Source organism: Hyperoodon ampullatus, assembly GCF_949752795.1.
Source record: "Hyperoodon ampullatus genome assembly, chromosome: 2".
NCBI classification, from domain to species: domain Eukaryota; kingdom Metazoa; phylum Chordata; class Mammalia; order Artiodactyla; family Ziphiidae; genus Hyperoodon; species Hyperoodon ampullatus.
Genome location: NC_136915.1, coordinates 64,883,845 through 64,911,533, shown reverse-complemented (window position 1 = coordinate 64,911,533; position 27,689 = coordinate 64,883,845).

Sequence of the window (27,689 nt, the reverse complement as noted above, 5' to 3'; positions counted from 1 at the left end):
CCAACCGCTCCGTGACATGTGGGATCTTCCTGGACCGGGGCACGAACCCGTGTCCCCTGCATCAGCAGGCGGACTTTCAACCACTGTGCCACCAGGGAAGCCCTGTGACTCTCTTTATTCAACTATCTGTCTGTCTATAATCTTGGGGTCAGCATTTCACACTGAGTCCTACCCTCTCTTACACATTCAAGAAGAGTTGTTGATCTTTCAGTCTGTTTAGCTCTTTACTTGTTAGGATGGAGTGGGAACTCTAAGCTCCTTATATGCAGTACTGGAAAAATCATCTCTATTGTAATTTATGTCCCCTAAACTCTGTACACTATCAAATGTAAAATAGATAGCTAGTGGGAAGCAGCTGCATTGCACAGCGAGATCAGCTCAGTGCTTTAGAGGGGTGAGATAGGGAGGGTGGGAGGGAGATGCAAGAAGGAGGGGATATGGGGATATTTGTATACATACAGCTGGTTCACTTTGTTGTACAGCAGAAACTAACACAATATTATAAAGCAATTATACTCCAATAAAGATGTTAAAAAAAACTGTATACCCTAGTGACTTTATGTGGTATATTCTTTCTTTATATCCTTTTCCTAATCAGTACATGTTCAAACACAAGCGATCACTCAAGGTCTAATTCAAATGATAATTTCTCCTTAAATTTTTTAAATCAAAAATTTTCTTGATCCTGTAATTTGACAAGGTACTTTCTCACCTATAACTTCTAATAAGAATGGCAAATATAACTCTCTGAATTATAATTATTCATGTACACATTTGAGCCCCTGCTAGTAAATAATCTATATGTAATTCATCAAAATATCCTCCAGCTCACTGTACAGAGTAGGTACTCACCACAATGCTTTCAATATAAGCCTGATGGAATCTACATCAGGCTTCACCTTGTGTCTTGTCCTGAACCACTTCAATTAAAAACTATGTTGGCATCAAAAGATTTATCATTTTTTTACAAATAATCTTTAAATTTTATAATAATTTTTAAGTCACAGAAAAGTTTCAAAGATTATACAGAAAATTTCTGTATAAGCTCAACCCAGTTTCCGTTTACATTACTGTTCTGTATTTGTCAAACCTAAGAACCCAACATTAGTGTATTACCATGAATTAAGCTTCAGACTTTATTTAGATTTCACCAATTCTTTCATGTACATCCTTTTGCTGTTCCAGTGTTGGATGAAGGATAATTTGGAATTTTGAGTTTCCATTGAAGCAGGAGGTAACATAGAAAGCTCATCAGGAATATTATGGCTTTGAGCCTGGGAAACATGAGGAAGGAAAGTTGGGTTAGCAATATAGCATATTTAGTCTTCTTGGTTTCTATGGATAGCTTACTTGTCCAATAGGGTGTTGAAACCCTAATAGTAAAGCAATTTTCATTTAATTTTTTGGACTGTGACTCTTCCCTATTCTCCTGTATATGAAGCTTGAAAACTTTGTGTTTTCCTGTCAGAGTACCATAGCTCCTTTAATTTATATTTTTTAAAATTTAGACCAAAAAAGAAAAAAAACAGATACAATATTTTTTTTATTCAGCACCTACTAAATACTGAGCACTGTGTTAGCCACTCAGATCGAGTTTAAATCTCTGTCCACACCACATGGTGTACAAGAAACATGGTATGTCTTCAGCTCCTACAAATTAACAACATGTTGCTTCTGAGTCTGCATTCAGTTGAATTGGCATGGAATTCTGAAACTGTCATTCAAATGCTTCCTCCTTCTGCTTCTAGAATTGTGTCAAAGTTCTGGGAGCTTGCAGACTGTTAGGCCTTTGATCATCAGTCATGTGTCTCACTGGTTATCGCTGAACATCCACTGTCTCTGATTACCTGGCTCTTTCAGACCTAGGGTCTCTCTCTACTACTTTTCTGCAATGATTAGGACAGAGAAATCTTTTGTACTGCTGGGTACCATGAGGAGTATGGGTTTGTTTCCTAAGAAAAGACACATAGCCTTTTTCTCAGGATATTGCAACCCCCTGAGTTTATCCAGGACTCACAGATCTCTCTCCAATTGCAGCCCAGGGAAACAGTTTTATTGTTTAGTTGGGAGAAAGTTTTCCTCTGGCTTACAGTTTTCCAAGGTCCCATTTTTCTCCCTCCTCTCAGTTCTCCAAGTCCTAGTTCTTAAAAATCCTTAAGAACTACTTACTGCTGCCCCCCACTCCCTGTCCTGCACATCACATACGTCCCCTAGAAAACAAAGCAGCACTCCTGTTGCCCGCTTGAGCAGGGAGCAGTTGATACATATACTCAAAACAATACAATGAAGTAGGTAATTTTTCTCATTTTACAAATGACAAAACTGATGAAAAACCTAATATTCTTACCCATTAAATAAATGACATAGTGAAAATGGGTAGTCCCAGAACACTGAGTCACAGAGGGTCAACATACAAAATTATTAGATAAATTAAATTAGGCTATGCTTGAAATAATGGATGATATCACATGCAACATACATACTTTAACACTTAAATTTTAGAGAAAAATGAGTTTCCAAAGCATGGGGCTGCAGACTACATTTGATTTTGGAATTCTCTGTGGAACACATGCCTTCACTTGAACAGAATGTGGTAACAGATGCCTTTACTTACTTATAGTGGGAATTGAGAACTTTGATTCATAAATACAAGGCTACTTGCCAGTATACCTAATGAGATTTCATAGTCTCCCACTCTGACACTTGTAGTGATCAGACTGTATCATCTTGTGTTATTACCTTGCACATCATGAACCACATATCCATTAAGCTGGGAGTGAGGATATAAGTGAGTGTGTCAGTGGTCATTCCTTTCATAAAACAAAAGTGAAAAGGGTATATATGTGTATATATATATATATATATGCATATATATAGTTTTATTAATAAATGAGAAGCAGACAATACAGGTACAGTTAAGGACTGAACTTAGACTCATGTCACAGAAAGGTAAATCAATTTTTAAGTTTAGTTATTGATAACTGTAAATACCATAATTCTTACCTCTGGTAATATTTTAGATCCAAAGCCATCTGCCTCCATCTCAATTATGAGTACTTCTGAAGGAGTTGGAATTAGTTTGGCTTTTCTCAAAAACATTAAACTGTATTGGCTAAACACTTTATTTTTGAATTTGTGCACATTTACTCAGATTTGGGCAGACATTTACCTTTGTAAGCCAAAAAACAATGTGTTAAAAAAAAAAGATGATGGAAGAGAAATAGTTTGTTATGAAAGGTAGTATTGTTTTTAAACTTCAGGAATTTTCATGAAATTAAAAGTAAGCATTCAAGTTCTGTAGATACAAAATAAAAGTTATTCTTATATAATCATTTCAATCTATTTTTATAAAAATGATTTCTTAGAGCAGTTTTGAATTCACAGCAAAACTGAGAAATTGAAAAATGACCTATATACTCCTTGACCCCCACGTGCATAGCCTTCTTCATTATCAACATCCTACATCAGAGTGGTACATATGTTACAATTGATAAACCTACTTTGACAAATCATTATTATCCAAAGTCCATAGTTTATATTACGGTTCACTCTTTCACTGTTACTCTTATATATTCTATAGGTTTGTATAAAGGTATAGTGAGATGTATCCACCATCATAGTATCATACACGGTATTTTCCATTTCTTTAAAAAAATTGTTTTGGCTTAATCCTGATTTCAACTATCATCTGACTCTGAAATTCATAATATTAAATTATTTTAAAAATCAAATCAAGACATAGTTATGATCCATATGCTATTTCAAAAATAAATTTATTAATTTTTATGGATACTAATTTTATTGTGTAGATTTACTCTAAATTATGCTATAATAGGTTTTCAATATTATTTTTATTTATTATTTATTTTATTTGATTCCTTAAAAAAGATATGAAGTTACTAAAATAATGTAAGTTTTGGTAAGAATGTCAATGTAGACATTTCAATTTTAAGTCTAGTTGTGGAAAGGAATGAAGTAAACTAGCGTTAGGTTTAGGGTTAATGTCAGGACTAAAGTTAGGAATTTTTCAGTTGTTTTAGTTTCAGTATGCTCTGATTTTAGCTCTGACCTTCCTGCCATCCAAAGCAGTAAACTAAAAGTTCTTATCTGAAGAAAAGAAGCATATCTTTTCTGTTTCATCGTGCAAAACATTTAGTTTAGAAGTAAAAATATTTTAATTTAGAAAAAACAGAGGTTTTCTCATTGACATATTAGATGAGACATGGAATAGATAATGCTCACTATAGTAATTATACAAAGAATCAAAAGCATGTCTCATGTAGTAAAGTTTACCATTAATAAATAATGAAGATAGATCTGTATAGGGTACAAGGAAATGTGGAGCCTACTGGAATGGAACAGCTGGGGTAAAGTTGGAGTGTTCTAAGTGTACACTTAGGATTTACACTTAAGTATGAACAGTTCTTTCAATTTTGCTATAATGCTTCAAGTGAGGTAAACCTAAAAGAAAAACAATGGTGCAAGAAAACTGATTAATTCAAAACAGTAAATTGCAGCTCTTTAGTAGTCAAGTATAAAGATCAGTGACAGTTATGGTAAGGACAGGGGGGCCAAAGGAAGGAAATTATATTAATAATATTTTTGATTATGCAAATACAAATGTGTGTCAACATGTAGTAATGGCCAATGAGGTGTATTTCCACTCCCAGCATTAAAGGAGTAAGAAAATATGAATCGTGCCATATGAAATTGCCAATATTCAATCATGTTTTACCTACTAAAATAGAAATTTCATATGATTCAAATGAATAATTCAGCGCATGTGGTTGGGAGAAAGTTATCAGAATCACAGTAGGGGAAGTGTATAGGACAAAGCTGGTGGTGATGCCAGAATGAAGAGAAATGCTGGAGGAAGATATGTATAGAAAAAAGAACAAATGAAACATATTAGCTGAATTCCTTGGGATTCCTTCAGAGATGATTCTGATTTAGTCAGATTGGCTATGTGTCTAATTTCATTGTTTAATCTTAGACCAAATGTTAATGAACAGTTCTGTGACACACAATTTTATATGTATATATAGTTTCTGGAACAGAAGGAAAATGTTTCCCCTCCCCGGGAGTACAGTAATGCATGATGTACATTTGAACAAGTGAGAATAATGTGTGTTTGTGTATATATATATATATATATATATATAGAGAGAGAGAGAGAGAGAGAGAGAGAGAGAGAGAGAGAGAGAGAGAGAGAAGCCTTGTTTGTAAACACAAATGAAACTCTGGAACTGAACTAATTGATGTGGAAAGGCTTCCCAATAAAAAAAATACAAAATAGTGTAAAGCATTACATAGAACATTGTATCATTTGTCCAAGAAAGAGATAAATTAGTGGATATACTCAGAGAAGATTTACTTTTGGAAAGATACATAAGAATCTCTGTGGCTACACTTGGAGAATGAATGAGAGATCAAGCTGAGAAAGGCTTTTATTTTTCATTTTATGTTATACTTTTACAGTTAATATTTTTTGCCATGTACAAGTTTACTTTTGAAGTGGAATATAAAAATTTTTTAGAAAATATAATAATATGTTGCATTTAAAATTATGTATGAATACACAAAGAACCACATACGTGGCGACATGTAAGTTGTATTGGAGAAATTGTCCATACATATCGTGAAACGTTATTGTGAATATTGATGCAGTTACAGCAAGATTGAGTCTTAGAATATTTTTATCAAAAATAATAGGTATTTCTCCTAAATATAGATGTGAATATTGGGAAGACAGTGATCTTGGCTGGGCAGCCAAACCCCACAGAAACAATGTAATGACAAAATAGCTAGGACTTTCAGATACTAGAAGAGGGTTTAGCTATGAAAATGTTGATCCAGATCCAAAACAACTCTAGCAATTGAGTGATGTGCATTGTCTGCTCAGTAGCTGAAATGCAATAATTTCTATTGGCCATTATTGAGATTTATATACTTACTCCATTACAGAGAAGATATGATTGATTTGGGTAATCCTGCTATTAGTAACCACATCATAGGCCTTTGTATAACATGTAATTTGACATCTTCCCTTCCTCCTCTCCCCCCACCTGGGGTACAAAGTAGTGCCAGGTGGACAGATCACATGACACCAGACCAGGCTGGAGGCACATATTAAAGAACTTTGTAGAAAGGGTTTGTGGGCTTCCCAAGTGCTATGTCTTGACTATCCATGAAGTATAATCAGGAAAAAATAAAAATTTTCCTGTCTTTGAAGGCCTTCAATTAGTGAAAACCTGTCAGTTCTTAATATCTAGTACTGATTATTTGTTCTATGAATTTTGAATGCTGGATTAATGTTTTCCTATGTTCAGAACATACAAAAGCAATCTACTTGCTAAAGCTACCATACTCTTTTTTTTTTAATGTGGTTATTATGTAATATTTATATATACATATAGGTATAAGAATTTTTTTTTTTAGTGATGGGTAGGTATAAGAATTTTATATCTATAGATATAAAATAAATGATTATGTAATGATTTATATATATATGAACTTTATATGTAAGTTATGAAGTATAATAATGAAAACAGACATGCTTCTAACTTTCTATTTAAGACATAGATCAAACCAATAATGTTTTAGCTCCTTATACATTCTTCCTACAATGCATCTCCTTCATTCACAGAGATAATTCTTATTCTGAATTTTTAGTTTGTCATACTCTTGATTATAGATTTTAATCTCATAAATAGGATATCATTAAATAATATATTTTTCAACATTGGCAGTTTTTGAACTTCATCAAAATGATATCATAATATGTGAAGCCTCTTATAAACTGCTTTTTATGAACTCAACTTACCATCTCAAAACTTCATCCATGTTGATGCTTGAACCTATAGTTCATTGATTCTTCATCTACATGGACTATGAACCAATCCCAAATTATCCACTCAATTTCCTTTTGAAAGATATTTGGATTGATTCTAGAGTTTTGCTATTTTGAATAATACTATTAAAAACATTCTAGTGATTGTCTACTAATTCAAAATTCAAAAACTTCTCCAGAGTATATGTATAGAAAAGGAATCATTGCTTACAGCGTATGTCAGAATAAGAAATTATGTCAAATGTTCTCAAAAGTTGTTTAAATAAATTACACTCTTACAGGCAGTGTTCCCCTTCCTCCATTCTTATAGATACTTGATTTTGTCAAAATTGTTTACCGATCTGCTAAGTATAAAATGTATCTCATTGCAGTCTTAACATTCATTTTCATGTTTCTCACAAGGTCCTTTTTAAGATTTTTATTGTCCATTAATTTTTCCTTTTAGAGTAAATACCTACTTAGGTATTTTCTCTACTTCAATTGTATTATTTATCATTTTTATGTCCTTTATGTATAAAAGATAATAATACTTTACCAGTAGCAGGATACAAAATTAATGCACAGAAATCTCTGGCATTCCTGTACACTAATGATGAAAAATCTGAAAGTGGAATCAAGAAAACACTCCCATTTACAATTACAACAAAAAGAATAAAATATCTAGGAATAAACCTACCTAAGGATACAAAAGACCTGTATGCAGAAAATTATAAGACACTGATGAAAGAAATTAAAGATGATACAAATAGATGGAGAGATATACCATGCTCCTGGATTGGAAGAATCAATATTGTGAAAATGACTCTACTACCCAAAGCAATCTACAGATTCAATGCAATCCCTATCAAACTACCACTGGCATTTTTCACAGAACTAGAACAAAAAATTTCCAAATTTGTTTGGAAAAACAAAAGACCCCGAATAGCCAAAGCAATCTTGAGAATGAAAAACGGAGCTGGAGGAATCAGGCTCCCAGACTTCAGACTATACTACAGAGCTACAGTAATCAAGACAGTATGGTACTGGCACAAAAACAGAAATATAGATCAATGGAACAGGATAGAAAGCCCAGAGATAAACCCACGCATATATGGTCACCTTATCTTTGATAAAGGAGGCAAGAATATACAGTGGAGAAAAGACAGCCTCTTCAATAAGTGGTGCTTGGAAAACTGGACAGCTACATGTAAAAGAATGAAATTAGAACACTCCCTAACACCATACAGAAAAATAAACTCAAAATGCATTAAAAACCTAATGTAAGGTCAGACACTATAAAACTCTTAGAGGAAAACATAGGCAGAACACTCTATGACATAAATCACAGCAAGATCCTTTTGGACCCACCTCCTAGAGAAATGGAAATAAAAACAAAGATAAACAAATGGGACCTAATGAAACTTCAAAGCTTTTGCACAGCAAAGGAAACCATAAACAAGACCAAAAGACAACCCTCAGAATGGGAGAAAATATTTGCAAATGAAGCAACTGACAAAGGATTAATCTCCAAAATTTATAAGCAGCTCATGCAGCTCAATTGCAAAAAAACAAACAACCCAATCCAAAAATGGGCAGAAGACTTAAATAGGCATTTCTCCAAAGAAGATATACAGACTGCCAACAAACACATGAAAGAATGCTCAACATCATTAATCATTAGAGAAATGCAAATCAAAACTACAATGAGATATCATCTCACACCAGTCAGAATGGCCATCATCAAGAAATCTAGAAACAATAAATGCTGGAGAGGGTGTGGAGAAAAGGGAACACTCTTGCACTGTTGGCGGGAATGTAAATTGATACAGGCACTATGGAGAACAGTATGGAGGTTCCTTAAAAAACTAAAAATAGAACTACCATATGACCCAGCAGTCCCACTACTAGGCATATACCCTGAGAAAACCATAATTCAAAAAGAGACATGTACCAAAATGTTCATTGCAGCTCTATTCACAATATACCAGAGATGGAAACAACCTAAGTGTCCATCATCGGATGAATGGATAAAATAGATGTGGCACATATATACAATGGAATATTACTCAGCCATAAAAAGAAACGAAACTGAGCTATTTGTAATGAGGTGGATAGACCTAGAGTCTGTCATACAGAGTGAAGTAAGTCAGAAAGAGAAAGACAAATACCATATGCTAACACATATATATGGAATTTAAGAAAAAAAATGTCATGAAGAACCTAGGGGTAAAACAGGAATAAAGACACAGACCTACTTGAGAATGGACTTGAGGATATGGGGAGGAGGAAGTGTAAGCTGTGACAAAGCGAAAGAGAGGCATGGACATATATACACTACCAAACTTAAGGTAGATAGATAGTGGGAAGCAGCCGCATAGCACAGGGAGATCAGCTCAGTGCTTTGTGACCGCCTAGAGGGGTGGGATAGGGAGGGTGGGAGGGAGGGAGACTCAAGAGGGAAGGGATGTGGGAACAGATGTATATGTATGACTGATTCACCTTGTTATAAAGCAGAAACTAATAAAACAACAACAACAACAACAACAAATACTTTACCAAGTTTTGCATGGTACAAGTACCTCTACCCAATCTTTGACTTACCTTTTTATGAATAAATGTTAATGCAGTGCTGTTAAAAAATAAGTTGTTCCAATGAAACACCAACCTCTCTGAAGTTGCAATATATCTCTCCATTTGATTTGTGCTATTACATTTTGCATTTTAGATTCTGATTATTGTGCTATTTTTGCACTCATTTGCTTATGATATCATGAGAGTAACATGTAATTCAAAATTTGATTTCTAATATAAGCAGCAAAAATGAAAGATTTTCATTAAAGGGGATATAGTTTTTGTTTGTTTGTTTTTACTTTAGGGTCATGGATAAATATTTTAGACTATAGTGGTTTGGAAGGAATATGTTTTTGTTTATGAATCATTTAATATAGCATTAGAAAATAAATGCTTATCATTATCTTGTTTATATGCACCTTATCACATCTATCAAACCATTTCCACATATTATTTGTAAAAAGAAAATGGTTTCTGTTATCTGTGGGAATCAACATGTCTGTCATTACTATTTAGTGAGCAAAAAAACAACAGAATTATGCCAAACAGAAATAGTATATCAGTTCATCACCATATGTGATTAAAATAAAAAGTCACCCTGAAAATATCCCATAATCTGATCAAAATATATGTTTATAAGAAAGTGTAAAAGACAGTTTCTCCTCATTGCATAAAATAGGGCAAGGAGTATGGTTTTTTAGAGGATGCATTAAAAGATGATATGATGTTAAGGGTAAATACATACCTCAATGGAGAGGACAGTAAGGTTTTGTGGGAAAGAGTAGAAAAGTACTTTAAAAATCAATTCATGATGTTTCCTGCAAGTTGAATGTCTGAGAACCCGCAAGGCTAGGACAGTTGAAAAATGACAGATACATCCTTTGAAGCTATGTTCATTCCCTTCACTGCTGAAAAATAGCACAGCAATAGCTTCTTAAGGCTAGTGCTGGCAGAGATGCCCAGCAATGCCTTTGTTTCTTAAGCCTGGAGAAGGGTGCTAGAGGTAGGAATAATCTCCTCTGAGCAATTATGTTGGCCAAAAATGAGTGACAAAGAAAGGCAGCTAGATAGGAAAACAAAAACACAGGACCTTAGCATAACAATACAATCTAACAACCATGAGAACAGGTCACTAAAATTGCAAGCATGCTTCCAAATAAATACAATAACTCAACACTAAAAGACCATACAATTGTCCCTCAGAATCCCCAGGGGATTGGTTCCAGGATCCCTGCAGATACTGAAATCTGCAGATGCTCAAGTCCCTTATATAAAGTGGTGTCGGATTTATATATAACCTATGCACATCCTCCCATATACTTTAAATCATCTCTAGAATACTTATAATACCTAATACAATGTAAATGCTATGTAAATAGTTGTTATATTGTATTGTTTAGGGAATAATGACAAAAAAAAAAGGTCTGTATGTGTTTAGTACAGATGCAAGGATCTCGTAGGCCTAATTATATAGTACATGTCAGCAACAATGTAATGTTTTTTTTTTTCTTTCAACACCTACAGTTTGCTTTCCTTTAATGATTTGAAAGAGAAATACATGGAATAAAACGTGGAATATTTAAAATACAAGTAGATACAGAAAATATAAATGGAGAAAATATAAATTCATTATCTCTATCTTCCTCTCTCTCTCTCACAAGCACACACACACACTCACACACACACACTCACACACACACATGCACCGTTAACACCAAAACCCTGGTTCTTCTCTCTTGATAACCCTCAGACGATGGCCAATGATGATTGTCCTATGCTGCCTACAGTGATGATCTGGAGAGGTGGCAAGGTGTGTGGCACTAAAGGTAAGTGTGAGACACCAAGCTAACCTGAACCTTCTGACAGGATGTCAGAGGGATCATCTATGTTGGAAGAACTGGGTTTTGATTGCAGCTATTGATGTTTTGGAGGAGGATCAGTAATACTAATGTCAGGATCTGCAGAGGTTGAGAGCTGAAGATCTTCAAGGCTGAAGGTCGAGGCTTCACAATTGCAGGTGCATTAGTGAGAAACATTGTTTTAGGAAGCTCTTTATTCTTTTTCTTTGCATCCTTAAACATATCTTGCAGTGATTGTAGGCATGTTGTTATTCCTTGGGTGACACAGAGGCTTCCTTCCATAGAAGGATCATACTCAAAGATCATGTCCTTTAACTCGTGCACTTATTTAAAAACTGTTGAAATATTTTCAAGTGTCCACATTGATGGCCCTGCCTCCCCTAAATCTTCACTGTCATAATCATCATCATCTGCAGAGGACTTCAGCAGATATTCAAGTTCCTCATTAGGAAATGTTCCTCTATACTCTTCTATGCATTCCTCGACATTGTCCTTGATCATGTCAGAGAAACCTTCCTCAGCAACTTCCCTTGCAACCTTCAAGATATTCTTGACTTCTGTATCAATAGTGGGGAAGTCCCTGAAATCAATGACCACCTCACTCCGTAAGGCTTCCAACATGCATTGACTGTCTTGGGCCTGAGGGCCTCTATAGGCTATGCAATAATCAAATTGTAACTACAATTGTGAAGTTCTTTCATAAACCCATGATGCTGCAGCCAAAGTTAGCATCAAGGGCAGCACAAATCCTCCCGAAGATAAGGTGAGTATAAGTTGCCTTAATGTACTTGATAATGCTTTGATCAAGTGGCTGCAGCGTGACAGCGTTAAAAGGCAGGAACATCATTTCCATGTTCTTTTCAGTGAAACCGAGAGATTGGGAATGGACAGGAACATTGCCAATTATGAGGAGAACCTTGAATGTCAGTCCCTTTTCTTTAATATATTTCTTCACTTCAGGAATGACGTACTGATGGAACCATTCTAAGAACAAGGTGATCATCACCTAAGCCTTCTAGTTGTGCTGCCAGAACACAGGCAGACAATTTTGTATTTTGTTCTTAAGGGTCTGGGAATTGTTTGCTCAGCAGAGAGGCCTGGATTGGTCATGTGACCTACTGTGTTCACATACAGCAACAGAATAAAGCAACATTTCCAGGCCTTGAACTCTGAGGTCGGCTTGGCACTCTTATGAATGTGCAATTGTACATCTTCTTCTGGAGCAAGCCCATTTCATTACAGTTGAAGACTTGCTTTGGAAGGTAGCCTTTCTCTTCTGTGAGTTTCTTGAGCTCTTCTAGGAACACTGTGTTGCCTCAGCATCAGTCAATGACCACTCCCCTGTGATCTTTAAATTCTTGAGTCTGTAGGCCTTTGCATAGCTAGCCAGCTATCCTTTACAGTACTAGCCTTAAATTCCTTCCTCTGGCTCTCCTCAATCTTCTCACAGCAGTGTTCATAGTGCTTTTTCATGCATAGTTTTGCCATTGACAGGGATATGCTTCTGTGACATGTCCTCTAGCCACACATTGAATGTTTTCTCAGTCTTTGCAAGCACTTTATCATGAGCCAGAAACCATTTTTGACATTCTAGCGGAGCACTAACACTTCCGTGAGTTTCAGCTTCCTTCTTCTTTATTGCACAAATGCTCAATGCATTCTTACCTCACAGCCTACTTTGGCAAGATGCGTGCCACTTCCCAAAAGACCTAAGATTTTTATTCTCTTGTCAAGACATAGCACTTTACTGTCCCTCTTAGCCTTTGAGGGATTGCTTTGTTCACTTCATTGTTTTTTAGGATTCTTTTTTTTTTTCACAGAAACAAAGGGTGCACCCAACACAAGTAGCTCAAATAGCGAATGCTGGAGAGAGACTGAGAACCTGTGGAATTGTAGGAGGCTACAGGCAGGGCATGCCTACCTGTCACATCATTCATATGGACTCATAGTGCTCAGCATACAGCAAATTCAAGTTTAGCTTTTTGGAAATTTCTGGAATTTTTTCAAATATTTTTAAATATAAAAATATGGTTGAATTCATAGATACAGAAGGCCAGTTGTTACTTTTGCTGGTAAAAATACTCTTCTTCATAAATCAGCAGACCTGGATGCTGAACAAATTTTTCAACAAATGTATGTAGAAAGAAAACAAATTTAAGCTTTCTCTGCTACCCCCAGGTGGTTGATGGCGAGGGACTGTCTCATCAGGTTGGGTAAAAGTGGGCAGCAGTAACTCAAAAGTGGTGAGCAGGAGGGTGGTCTGGGTATATTGTATGGAGATGTGTTTTAATGCTTTCTCTGATGATTTTGCAGGGAAACCTGCTCTCATTCTAGGTGCTTTAAGGACAGCCCCACGTTCCTGTGAGTGCTGTTCTTTATGATCTATTCTGTATGTTCCTAGCCACTGAGTAAAATCCTTATTGAAACTGAACTTATCATTAACAATCAGATACCAACGCTTAAATTGAGATTTGTGAGAAATGTGTCTTACCTCAGGCATGCAGTTCCTGGTACCAAGACACTAATGCCTTCTAGACTCCATATGAGTTTTCCAGCCCTCTTTAGAAAATGTTTATTTTCTAAATCTTATTCAACAGCTCTGAGTCAGTTTGTTTTCCCAACATATTATCCATAACTTCTACCTTCTTTATGAATAAATAATAATTATAGCTAACACTTAGAGCATTTACTAATTTTTAGATAGTGTCCAAAATACTTTGCATATATTGACTCATGTAATCCTCCCAAAAAACCTATTGACAGTCCTTATTGGTGTTTTTTTTTCAAAATAATCTATGTTCATTCCTTTATTTATTTCTTATATCCTCCCTTCATTCATTTATTTAACAAGAATTTACTGAGCATTTTTTATATGCTAAGTGTGTGTGTGATGCTAACATGTATCAGTGACGAAAAGGACCTGATAGCATCCTTTGGGGAATTTTAGTCTACTAAAGTTATGTCACACCTGTGTGTGCCAGCATTTCATCAAGTTATGTATGATAGATTGGCGTTGTTTTACCTATTTGAATCATAAACGGCAAAGAATTGTGTATATATAAGTTTGAGGAAAAGTCTGGGCCAAGCAGAACTCAAGCAGTTTCCCAGGTACAAGACTTCTGAAATCTTCTATATTCTTGTAGATTGACTGTACCAGGACTCTCTCGATTAATGACAACCTCAACATATCAACAGACCCTTGATTAAACCAAAATTAAACAAAATCTGATTCATCTAAACATCTCACTCTATGTCCCATATTTCTTTCTATTTTTCAATCAAAATCCAACCCTTTTCTGTTCCCTTCTTTGTGCTGTTATCCTCAATGCATTTGGGTTCCTTTCATTTTTATCTTGCTATTCTCTTAATAGTGCTTTTTCTCCCAATGTAAAACCATTGAGTTTCTTGGTGGATATTTCCATTGCATACTATTTTACGGTTTTCTTCATATGCCTATTCTTCTGCCTCAAGTGGTCTTATATGCATTTGATTAAAGTCCCTTCCCTTTGGGGGAACCAACTGACCTAACAGCTTTGTCCTTTACCACTCCCCTCTGTTTATAAACCTGTTCTAAAAGTGTTAGTGTTTTAACTTGATCCCAGTTTTAGAATTCCAAATTTAGTGTCATTGGGCAAAGTGTAAAGTTTCCTCCTTATCAGAAGTTTATACTATAAGTGAACTGAAAATTTATCACGTTAACATAATATATACATGTAAAATATCTAAAGAAATCTTAGAGTGCATGCACAGACATCAATGAAATGGAGAAAAACAGGGAAACTTGCAGAGGCTTGAACATTTCTTGTGTATAAAAGGAATAATTACTATACTTTTATCTCTCCAGATAAGAGCTAATAAAGAGTGAACTTGAACATTATTTTAGAAAATGTGGTTTGCCTTTGTTTTTATCTTTAAGTACATTGTTACCATCGGGGGTTTTCACAAACTTCCCCAGAGTGCAAAAAATTATAGATTAAATGGCAACATAATAAATCACCATCAATTCATATGGATTCCTTGTTCCTCAGCACTGTGTGCTTAAGAAGGAGTGTTCTGCCAAGATGAAAATATGTCTAGGATTGCAGCTGTGCAGCTCTGCACTGAACTGCTCTGTCTCTTTGTGTATAAGCCCTTTTGAAATAGGCCGTATGCTTCACCACCCTGTAAATGTGATCTCATGCTAATTTAAATGCAAGTGAACTGGCAATCTGTGTATTAAATTCCTGTTTAAAACATGAACAAATTTTAAAATAGAGCAAAATAGAAGTATGGAAGTTTACATTTGAAAAGGAAAGTCAAAGAACATGACAAAATGAGTCATAGAACTTTTGCATCATTTTGTAATAATTATACCACTGTAAATTCATAGAATGCTTTTGTCTGGGAAACTCAAAGTGCCCTACATCTATTCATTCATTTCTGTACAAACAGTTTCTGTTTATTTATTTGGTTATATTATCTTAGCATTAGGGAAGGGAAGTAACAGGGTATGTTGAGAGCAATTGGTTAGAAAGTGAGATTATTAAATAAAGAGATTTTGACTTATTTATTCACAATACCTAGTTAAGTTTCTAGCATTAAATGCTTAAAACTATTTATTTTGTTAAAGAAGATATTTTGGAAAAATATTACTATAAAACTTTACATGGTTTAGTAGAAAGAATATGCATTTTTTGATGCTAGACAGAACTAGGTTTGAACCTTAATCTGACTATTTATTGTGTCTTAGTTGAATTATTTCAACTCTCTGAGCTCCAATTTACTTATCTGTAAAGTGAGGGAGTACTTACTTAGAATGTTTTTGAAGATTACATTAAACAATACAAGGAAAGATCCTAGCTCATTTCCTCGTGTAGCAAAGTCACTACTATTTCTTATATTATTTCTTACTGTGAAAATATGCCAATGATTTCAAAATAATAGTAAGCTTCTTTTGCCCAAATATGCTTTGCTCAATTCTTTATGTTACCCTCATTTTGAGATTGTTTTATCTCGTTCTCAGTAATGTCGGGCTGCTATTTGAATGGACACTATAGTCTCCATTTTCCTTCCAGAGATTTGAAACAACTGAGAATTAAGACAAAGCATCAGACTGAGGTAGGACGAATTATCACTCTTATTACTGATATAACATAAGTTGGGGAACATAAGATACTGTGAGAAAGTAGTGAATTGCACCAGTCACAGACTTTTAGTATGGTGTTGGTGGTGTTGGTGGTGTGTGTGTGCGCGCGTGCGTGTAGGATGTGGTGGTGAGACTCTGAATAGTCTTGCTCCAAGAAGTTTAAGGGAAGTGCTGAGCTAAGCATTCTTATTACATAGTCCACCAAATCAGAGCTTGCTTATATTGTTGTGTTTATTTTGATGTACTGTCCTCCTTTGTATACCCATTTGTCTTCCTTTTGAGATCCTTTAGGTCAGGAAATCTATTTTACATTTTATATTTCTGGGACTTACCAACAACTGATAGGAAGTGGGAACTCAGCATTTTTCAGTGAAATGAGCAAGTGAATGTTGAGAATTCTAACTGAAAATCAATAGTCCTCTCTCCTGTGAATTCAGGTAGCATATATAATTTATACTTCTTATCTTGTTATTAGCAATAGTTTGCATTGGTTTAGCAGTTTAAAATACACTTTTTCTTATCTCTTAATGAGAGCAGCTGCTCTTAAGGACAAAAAAACATTTCAAACACCCCACCATTTGCTACAGTGCTAAGTACAGAAAATAGAGCTCAGCATAGTCAACATTTGAATGAAAATATACATTCATTTTTTTAAAAAATGAGAATAGCTTTATAATTTTCTGATTTCAAAGTAGTTTTCTCATCTAGAGATAATGTGATGTTATCATTTTTCCCAGGCTTCTATTCTGTGCAACACACACACACACAGGAACACACATATGTGTATGTGTGAATGCATGCATAACTATCACAAAATATAAAATTATGTGACACATAGTCTTTTGAAACCTCTGTTTTCTATTAGTTATGCATCATTAATGTATTTCCATGTCAATATATGTAATTAAACCATATGATTTATTTAAAAAAAATTAATTTTATTGAAGTATATTTGTTTTACAAGCCATATAATTTCTAATGGCTGTAGAGTATAATAGCATGAACATTAGCAATTTTTGATTTTGAAATTTTATAGATAAAAAATAATGTTTCATTGATACTCAAATTTTTATTTTTATATTTACTAGACATTTGTAATTACTTTATGTGAATTGGCCGTTTATATATCTTTTGCCCACTTGTCAGCTTGTATTTCTATTTCCAAAAATAAATTTATAAGAAATTTTTATATAATGGGTTCATTAAACCTGTGTCTTTAACATATATTCCAAATATTTCCCCAGGTCTCATTTGTCTTTGCAAAATGTAATAGATTGGATTATGCCAACTCTCCCAACATAAAATTTTCAATAGCTCATCATTGCTCTAGGCATACAGATTTATACTTTAAAGCATGACCATCTCCTTGGCCCTAGTTCCCACTGCAAATATTTCAGGCTTCAGTATTTCAACTGTAACTTCTCTGACTTTGACTAATCAGTCACTGCTCTTCCATTGGATTTCTGTCTGCTTTTGTCTTTTTGCCATTTGCTTTGCTGTTGTGGATATATATTTTTACTATTCTTTTACATCATCATAAAATTGTCATGCTACAGAGAGGAAATCATTCTCTTCTTTAGAGTCAAAGCCTATAATATATTTTAAAAAGCATTTTAACAGAGATATAAGGAACATATGACTCAAGAACATGTGAGATCATATAACATTTCTCTTTTTTTTTTCTTTAGTGTAGGTTAAGGATAAAATCATTTATCATACTTATAATGTTTGAGCATCTACTATGTGACAAAAGATTTAAAGGTAAAAAGACATGATCCTTGTTCTCAAAATTTCAATGTCAAAAGAGGAAGGATGCTACCGCCATTTAAGTAACAAAAAGAGGTGGTAGAATTTGGTTTATCTTTAAATATATATAAGATTTTAATAGTGAAATTAGAAGGAAAGGGTATTTCAAGTTGAAGCATCATCAGCAACAGCAAAAAGAATGGGAATCAAGGAGTCTGTTGCCTTGTACAAAGAGATTCAATTATCTATCCTCTCTTTTTATCATGTAGCTATTAACTTTTTTTTTTTTTTTGCCTTAAGTAGCAGGATGAATTTGGACCAAATGATATGGTGTATATTTTAATAATTTATAGGGACAATCACAATTTGTATGGCTTCAGATGAATGTAGTTATTATAAGAATATACACTTTCCAAAGTACAGAACATGGTCTGCTGGCTTAGAGGTGTCATGGTCAACACTTAGTGCCATGCCAGTGACTTGGGTCTCAACCTCATGAAGGTACCGACTGACCCAGCTGCAATAAGAAGGTTGCATTATTTACAAGATTTTTTTTTATTAATTTATATTTGGCTGCATTGGGTCTTCATTGCTGCCCATGGGCTTCTCTCTAGTTGCGGTGAGCGGAGACTACTCTTCATTGTGGTGCGCTGGCTTCTCATTGTGGTGGCTTATCTTGTTGCGGAGCGCCGGCTCTGTGTGGGCTTCAGTAGTGGTGGCATGTGGGCTCCCTAGTTGTGGCTCATGGGCTCTAGAGCGTAGGCTCAGTAGTTGTGGCTCACGGCTTAGTTGTTCCATGGCATGTGGGATCTTCCTGGACCAGGGCTTGGACCCGTGTCCCCTGCATTGGCAGGCGGATTCTCAACCACTGTGCCACCCGGGAAGTCCCTACAAGATTCTTAAAGTGAACATATTTTATAAATGCTGCCTTTGTTATTTATTATATACATGAAAGAATTTTTTTTTAAAATCTGCTACTTAAAAACAAAAACCTTTGAGTACTTCAAAATGATTTCTACTAGGGTATTTTTCTTAAAAAGGGAAATGAATACTGTGACCCCCTGTAGATTCTAACACAGTATTGTAGAAAAGATATATTTAAACTACCATTTCTACCCACCTGTGAATTTCCCGATCAGTTATTTCATTTCTCTATTATAATTGCATGACAGAACACAAATTAATGCTACTGGGCCCCAGTGGAATCCATTTTGAAGTGTTTATATGCACTACTGAACTAAAAACAAAAAATAAGGTAGCAAATGCTCCTATCAAAGAAGTAGTGGCAATGCATTGTTCTGTTTCTGTGAGCACACACATAGTGAAAGTGCTTGTCAGTCATGGAAAAGCTTGGACTTCAAAGAGAGAGCTATAAGCCGCTTCTGAAACTACAGATCCAAATAGTACAGCTGGAGAACAAGTGTTTGACGTTTAAAAATATTGTGCCTCTAGGACTAATTATGCTTTTGCAAACTTAGTAAAACATTGCTGTTTATTTCAACTTCGGCTGTACAAGATCTCCCTCAAATGAATGGTAGCTATTCCGAAGCCTGCACAAAAACATCTATTTTGTGGAGAAACTGGCAATTAAGGACTTGTAATGAATTCTAGTCTTTTTCAATCTCTTTAAAAGAACACTATCAAATCAAAGAAAACAAGATATGAAGGATTCTTTAAAAATCTGCCCTGTCTTTTTCTGATGACTTAAGATACCAGGAAAATAACTTATTTTTCTATGTTTGTACATTTATATATTTATTTCTTGTTACAAATCCAAAATAAGTTATAATTCATGATTCCTCAGCAGGACTTCACATATAATTTTAAAAATTTAAAGCTCTTCAAGATTATTCTGGGTAGGTGCAATTCTAGATACATTTCCTTGATGCTCTAACTACATGATAGAGATATGTTTTATAGGTTCATTGGTTTTAAGATTACTTTAAATCCTTTACAGTATTCATGGCATATCATAAGAGTGTGTGAAGATATTTCATAAATACTTAATTTATTTTATTATATATAAGTATAAACTCATAAGTATAAACTATATGTCTATGGTTATTAGGAACATAGCAGATGATATAACCTTGCCAAGATTATAGATCTGCTATTTCCCTGTGATAGACTGGGCCAAAGTTAAAGAATATATAATTACTTGGATTTTAATTTTCATATTTTATAAGTAACAAAAATCATAGCCTAATATACACAGTAAAAAGAGAGAAATATTTTAGACCGATGGCTACTTGATAATTACATCAGAAGTTTTACTTCTAGAGGGACAGATATTTCAAAGATGTAGACCTTTATGATGATATTGAAGCCAGTCCTATAAAATCCTTACTTCCTACATGGAGTGAATGTGCTGGGAAAGGTCAGACTGCTCCCTTGGTCTCCAATGGTGTTCTCCTCATGGATTGCTTATGGTGGAAGATCTTTTATGTACTGCAACTGTTGGTGCATTTTGATATTACGAGTCATAAAGAATTCATAGAGCAAAGAAAAGCAAATGATTACAAAACTAGAAAGGGCTAAAGCCTAAGTATTGCCTCATGCTAGATTCTTCTGCTTTGAATTTCATGGGCGTTTTAAGTTGACTTGGAATGCCATGCAAGTTTCAAGGCAATTATTTGGACTTCACCTGCATCAACTCATGTCCACAGTGCTTCTCTTTCAATAAAAAACCAAAACAAACAAATGAATAAAACAATAGAAGGAAAATACTTATCTCTTGTAGAAAGTAACACTAACAACAACACAACAAACACATGCTGCCTATGTAAGCGCCAACAGTGGAATCACTTCATATAGACAGTGTGTTATTATTAGTGACTACATTTCACTTTCTATATTTATATAAGATACCAATGAATTAATGGCATTATATCTGTTCTTCTTACATAAATAGGACACTGGTATTTGTGTTATTTTTCCCATTTGTCATGGTTAAACTCTTAGAAGCTATAGGTTTAATTTATAAGATAACTTTGTTCTCTAACCCATAAAATAGGAGGTGGTAGGAAGGATTAAATGTCATTTTGAAAATCCCTGTCCTAGTACCTGTCACATAGTAAATACTCCATAAATGTTTGTTGAATCCCAATTATGGTTACTTTTGGTATATTTTTAATACAGATAGTCTCTTATCCCATCTCTGCTTTTAGCACTTGGAAGTGATAGCATTTATGCATTAATGAAATAAATATAATGGCTAACAAAATAACACTTAAAAAAATTTATTTTGCTGGTAGAACTAAGGTTCTGCTATAATTTAGGGGATGTTAAGATTGTTCCTAAGAGGACCTTCAAGATGGCGGAGGAGTAAGACATGGAGATCACCTTCTCCCCACAAAAACATCAAAAATACATCTACATGTGGAACAACAACATCTACATGTGGAAAACATGTCCAACTTACTGAACGCTGGCAGACGACCATAGACCTCCCAAAAGGCAAGAAATTCTTCACGTACCTGGGTATGGCAAAAGAAAAAAGAAAAAGCAGAGACAAAAGAATAGGGATGGGACCTGCACCTCTGGGAGGGAGCTGTGATGGAGGAAGAGTTTCCACGTACTAGGAAGTCCCTTCACTGGCGGAGGTGGGGGAAACTCTGGAGCCATGGCGGAAATTGCAGCAACAAGGATGCAGAAGACAAAGTGGAGAGATTCCTGCACAGAGGATCAGTGCCGACCAGCTCTCACCAGCCTGAGAGGCTTGCCTGCTCAACCACTGGGGCAGGTGGGGGCAGGGAGCTGAGGCTTGGGCTTCGGAGTTCAGATCCCAGGGAGAGGACTGGGGTTGGCTGATTGAACACAGCCTGAAGGAGGCTAGTGTGCCACAGCTAACCAGGAGGGAGTCCAGGAAAAGGTCTGGAACTCCCTAAGGGGCAAGAGACCATTGTTTTTGGGTATGCGAGGAGAGGAGATTCAGAACACTGCCTAAATGAGCTTCAGAGATGGGCACAAGTAACAGCTATCAGTGTGGACAACAGAGATGGGCATGAAATGCTAATGCTGCTGCTTCAGCCACCAAGAATCCTGTGTGCGGGCTTCCCTGGTGGCGCAGTGGTTGCGAGTCCGCCTGCCGATGCAGGGGACGCAGGCTCGTGCCCCGGTCTGGGAAGATCCCACATGCCGCGGAGCGGCTGGGCCCGTGAGCCATGGCCGCTGAGCCTGCGCATCCGGAGCCTGTGCTCCGCAACGGGAGAGGCCACAGCAGTGAGAAGCCCGCGTACCACAAAAAAAAAAAAAAAAGAATCCTGTGTGCAAGCACAGGTCACTATCCACACCTCCCCTCTCAGGAGCCTGTGCAGCCTGCCAAAGCCAGGGTCCCATGATCCAGAGGCAATTTCGAGAGAACACGTGGCAGGCCTCAGGCTGTTGCAACTTCATGTTGGCCTCTGCCAGTGCAGGCTCACCCCACATTCCGTACCCCTCCTTCCCCACAGCCTGAGTGAGCCAGAGCTCCCTAATCAGCTGCTCCTTTAACTCCCTCCTGTCTGAGCAAAGAACAGATGCCAGAGGGTGACTTACAAGCAGAGGTGGGGCCAAATGCAAAGCTGAACTCCAGGAGCTGTGCAAACAAAGAGAAAGGAAAATTTCTCCGTGCAGCCTCAGGAGCAGCAGATTAAATCTCCACAACCAACTTGATGTACCCTGTATCTGTGGGATACCTGAATAGACAATGAATCACCCCAAAATTGAGGCGGTGGACTTTGGGAGCAACTCTAGACTTGGGGTTTGCTGTATGTAACTGACAAGTTTCTGATTTTTATGTTTATCTTAGTATAGTTTTTAGCACTTGTTATCATTGGTGGATTTGTTTATTGGTTTTGTTACTTTCTTTTTTCTTTTTTTTTTTTTGGAGTTTGCGGGCCTCGCACTGTCGTGGCCTCTCCCATTGCGGAGCACAGGCTCCAGACACGTAGGCCCAGCAGCCATGGCCCACAGGCCCAGCCACTCTGCTGCATGTGGGATTTTCCCGGACCGAGGCACGAACCCGTGTCCCCTGCATCAGCAGGTGGACACTCAACCACTGCGCCACCAGGAAAGCCCTATTCTTTTTTTTTTTTTTACATTTAAATCTTTTTATTTTGCTAATATTTAAAAAAAATTATTTTAATAACATTATTTATTTTATTTTTTTCTTTCTTTCTTTTTTTTTTCTCCCTTTTCCTCTGAGCCCTGTGGCTGAAAGGGTCTTGGTGTGCTGGTCAGATGTCAGGTCTGAGCCTTTGAGGTGGAGAGCCAAGTTCAGAACATTGGACCACCTGAGACTTCCTGGTCCAACATAATATCAATTGGCGAGAGCTCCCCATAGATCTCCATCTCAATGCTAAGAACCAGCTCCACTCAATAACAAGCAGTCTCCAGTGTTGGACACCCAGTGCTAAACAACTAACAAGACAAGAACACAACCCCACCCACTAGCAAGGAGACTGCCTCAAATCATAATACACCCCAAACACGCCACTGGACATTGTCCTGCCCACCAGAAAGACAAGATCCAGCCTCATCCACCAGCACACAAGCATCAGTTCCTTCCAGCACGAAGCCTAAACAACTCACTGAACCAACCTTACCCACTGGGGGAAGACACCAAAAACAACGGGAACTACAAACCTGCAGCCTGTGAAAAGGTGACCCCAAACACAGTAAGTTAAGCAAAATGAGAAGACAGAGAAATACAAGGTAAATGAAGGAGCAAAGTAAAAACCCACCAGACCAAAAAAATGAAGAAGAAGTAGGCAGTCTACCTGAAAAAGAATTCAGAGTAACGATAGTAAAGATAATCCAAAATCTTAGAAATAGAATGGAGAAAATACAAAAAAGTTTTAACAAGGACCTAGAAGAACTAAAGAGCAAACAAACAATGATGAACAGCACAATAAATGAAATTTAAAATTCTCTAGAAGGAATCAATAGCAGAATAACTGAGGCAGAAGAACGGATAAGTTTCCTGGAAGACAAAATAGTGGAAATAACTACCACAGAGCAGAATAAAGGAAAAAGAATGAAAAGAATTGAGGAGAGTATCAGAGATCTTTGGGAAAACATTAAATGCACCAACATTCGAATTATAGGAGTCCCAGAAGAAGAAGAGAAAAAGAAAGGGACTGAGAAAACATTTGAAGAGATTATAGTTGAAAACTTCCCTAATATGGGAAAAGAAATAGTCAATCAAGTCCTGGAAGTGCAGAGAGTCCCATACAGGAAAAATCCAAGGAGAAACATGACAAGGCACATATTAATCAAACTATCAAAAATTAAATACAAAGAAAAAATATTAAAAGCAACAATGGAAAAGCAAAAAATAACATACAAGGGAATCCCCATAAGGTTAACAGCTGATCTTTCAGCAGAAACTCTGCAAGCCAGAAAGGAGTGGCAGGATATACTTAAAGTGATGGAAGGGAAAAACCTACAACCAAGTCTACCCAGAAAGGATCTCATTCAGATATGATGGAGAAACTAAAACCTTTACAGACAAGCAAAAGCTAAGAGATTTCAGCACCACCAAACCAGCTTTACAACAAATGCTAAAAGACCATGTCCAGATCTCTTCTTTTAAAGACCATTGAGACACTTGCAGACCCTATGGTCATGGCATTCTCTACTGCAATAGTCCTTTTCCTCCAGTCACAATAATCCTTTTAAATAAGGTCTCCTCTTACCTATGTCCAGCTTTGTTTCTCTTTGGCATTTCCTTCTGGCCTATTATGTGTTCAGTAGTGGGCCAATCTAGTAGGAGTTAAGCAAGTAAGTAGCCAATTATAAGCTAGTAATGAAAATATTATGCAAGGCCCGCTACATAGTTTTTGGGACCCAGTGTAAAATGAAAATGAAGGATGCCATGTTCAAAAGAGTGGGGGAAAATTGCTATTAAAGGTATGAAAATATAATTCCCTTTTCTTCCATGGTCACTGTCAACTTGTTCTGGTGTCTTTTATTTTCTATTTAATGTCATTCTAAATAAAGAAAAAATTGAAAATTTAAAAAATAGAAGGCAGGAAACACAAGAGAAGAAATAAACCTATATAACAAACCCAAAACAACTAAGAAAATGGTAATAGGAACATACATATCAATGATTACATTAAGTGTAAATGGATTAAATGCTCCAACTAAAAGACATAGACTGGCTGAATGGATACAAAAAGAAGACTCATATATATGCTGTCTACAAGAGGTCCACTTCAGACCTAGGGACACATACAGACTGAAAGTGAGGGGATGGAAAAAGATATTCCATGAAAATGGGAATCAAAAGACAGCTAGAGTACCAATTCTCATATCAGACAAAATAGACTTTAAAATAAAGACTATTATAAGAGACAAGGAAAGACACTACATAATGATCAAGGGATCAATCCAAGAAGAATATATAACAATTGCAAATATTTATGCACCCAACATAGGAGCATCTCAATATATAAGACAAATACTAACAGACATGAAAAGGGAAACTGACAGTAACACAATCATAGTAGGGGACTTTAACCCTATTTTTACTAATGGACAGATCATAGAAACTGAAAATAAGTAAGGAAATACAAGCTTTAAATGACACATTAAAGAAGATGGACTTAATTGTTATTTATAGGACATTCCATCCAAAGACAACAGAATACACTTTCTTCTCAAGTGCTCATGGAACATTGTCCAGGATAGATCATATCTTGGGTCACAAATCAAGCCTTGGTAAATTTAAGAAAATTGAAATCATATCAAGTATCTTTTCTAAACACAATGCTATTAGACTAGATATCAATTACAGGAAAAAAAACTGTAAAAAATACAAATACATGGACTAAACAATACAGTACTAAATAACCAAGAGGTTACTGAAGAAATCAAAGAGGAAATCAATAAATACCTAGAAACAAGTGTCAATGAAAACACAATGACCCAAAACCTACAGGATGCAGCAAAAGCAGTTCTATGAGGGAAGTTTATAACAATACAATCCTACCTCAAGAAACAAGAAAAATTTCAAATAAACAAGCTAAAGTTACACCTAAAGCAGTTAGAGAAAGAAGAACAAAAAAACCTGAAAGTTAGCAGAAGGGAAGAAATCAGACCAGAAATAAATGAAAAAGAAATGAAGTAAATGATAGCAATGATCAGTAAAACTAAAAGCTGGTTCTTTGAGAAGATAAACAAAATTAATAAACCATTAGTCAGACTCATCAAGAAAAAAAGGGAGAAGGCTCAAATCAACAGAATTGGAAATGAAAAAGGAGAAGTAACAACTGACACTGTAGAAATACAAAGGATCATGAGAGATTACTACAAGCAACTCAATGCCAATAAAATGGACAACCTGGAAGAAAGGGACAAATTCTTAGAAAAGCATAACCTCTGAGGTTGAACCAGGAAGAAATAGAAAATATAAACATAACAATCACAAACATCAAAATTGAAACTGTGATTAATATTTTCCAACAACAAAAACTTAGGACCGGATGGCTTTACAGGCGAATTCTATCAAACATTTAGAGAAGAGCTAACACCTATCATTCTCAAACTATTCCAAAATTTAGCAGAGGGAGGAACACTCCCAAACTCATTCTACAAGGCACCATCACCCTTATACCAAAACCACACAAAGATGTCACAAATAAAGAAAACTACAGGCCAACATCACTGATGAACATAGATACAAAAATCCTCAACAAAATACCAGCAAACAGAATCCAACAGCACATTAAAAGGATTATAAACCATGATCAAGTGGGGTTTATCCCACTATTGCAAGGATTTTTCAATTACACAAATCAATCAATGTGATACACCATATTAACAAATTGAAGTATAAAAACCGTAAGATAATCTCAGTAGATGCAGAAAGAGCTTTCAACAAACTTCAACACCCATTTATGATAAACACCCTCCAGAAAGTAGGCATAGAGGGAACTTACCTCAACATAATATAGGCCATATATGACAAAACCACAGCCAACATTGTTCTCAATGGTGAAAAACTGAAAACATTTCCATTAAGATTACGAACAAGAGAAGGTTGCCCACTCTCATCACTATTATTCAGCATAGTTTTAGAAGTTTTAGCCACAACAATCAAAGAAGAAAAAGAAATACAAGGAATCCAAATCAGAAAAGAAGAAGTAAAGTTGTCACTGTTTGCAGATGACATGGCACTATACATACAGAATCCTAAAGATGTTACCAGAAATCTACTAAAGCTAATCAATGAATTTGGTAAAGTAGCAGGATACAAAATTAATGCAAAGAAATCTCTTGCATTCCTATACACTAATGATGAAAATGTGAAAGAGAGATTAAGGAAACACTCCCATTTACCATTGCAACAAAAATAATAAAATACCTAGGAATAAACCTACCTAAGGAGACAAAAGACCTGTGTGCAGAAAACTATAAGGCACTGATGAAAGAAATTAAAGATGATACAAAGAGATGGAGAGCTATACCATGTTCTTGGATTGGAAGAATCAACATTGTGAAAATGACTATACTACCCAAAGAAATCTACAGATTCAATGCAATCCCTGTCACACTACCAATGGCATTTTCACAG